General features: G+C 37.4%; 1 non-coding gene across 1 annotated transcript; it reads left to right on the forward strand.

The window, feature by feature from the left end:
- The first annotated feature begins 335 nt into the window (after window positions 1-335).
- Window positions 336-468, forward strand: LOC132364212 (small nucleolar RNA SNORA43). Its single transcript, XR_009502758.1, has one exon. It is a non-coding gene; the product is annotated as a small nucleolar RNA SNORA43 (small nucleolar RNA).
- The last annotated feature ends 478 nt before the right edge of the window (window positions 469-946 follow it).

Raw genomic sequence — 946 nt, forward strand, 5'->3', positions numbered from 1 at the left:
CACATAATATAAAAGTTACCATTTTAAAGTGAACAATCAATGGCGCTTAGTATATTCACCACGTTGTGGAATCGAGTTCCAAAACATTTTCATGACCCCAAACAGAAACCCCACCCCCTAAGTACTCACTCACCGTTTGTCACTCCCCCAACACCTGGCAACCATGAACAAAATTATATTGTAACGATTAAGATTTTTTTCATAAATTTTTGTTCTATTACCAAAAATCATGTGTTAAATGTGAAAGGTACTAGTAATCAAATATATGAAATTCAAATACATTTTTAATCAAAAACTTAAATCACTGGGTGGGAAGGAGGGGACGCTGCCCTGCAGATGCTGGACCCGCTGGCACCACGGGTGTGACTTCCTGCTGCACCTGTGACATTGGGGCAGAGGGGAAGCAGCTATTTCTATGCTTAGTGCTCAGAACAGTGGGTGCTAAGAATGGTATGTAGCCGGACATCGCAAAAAAAAGCCAAAAAAAACAAAAAAAACCCCACTTAAATCAAACATAAATATTTATTATTATTATTGGGTTGGCCAAAAAGTGCCTTCAGTTTTTAAGTAAAAATAAGACACATTTTTCATTTTCACCAAGAACTTTTATTGAACAACGTATTCACCATTTTGTTCCACTACCTTCTGCCTTTTTTCAGGCAACTTAATAATTCCATCTTCCCAAAACTTTTTATCTTTTTGAGCAAAGAACTGCTCCAGGTGCCTTTTACAGTCTTCCAGGGAATTGAAATTTTTTCCATTAAGAGAATTTTATAAAGACCAAAACAAATGCAAATCCGAAGGTGCAATGTCTAGTGAATATAGCAGATGAATCAGATCTTCCCAGCCAAGCTGTAACAGGTTTTGTCTGGTCATCAAAGAAACATGCGGTCTTGCGTTATCCTGATGGAAGATTATGCATTTTCTGTTGACTAATTCTGGACGT

The sequence above is a fragment of the Balaenoptera ricei genome, chromosome 3, assembly GCF_028023285.1.
Source record: "Balaenoptera ricei isolate mBalRic1 chromosome 3, mBalRic1.hap2, whole genome shotgun sequence".
NCBI lineage: Eukaryota > Metazoa > Chordata > Mammalia > Artiodactyla > Balaenopteridae > Balaenoptera > Balaenoptera ricei.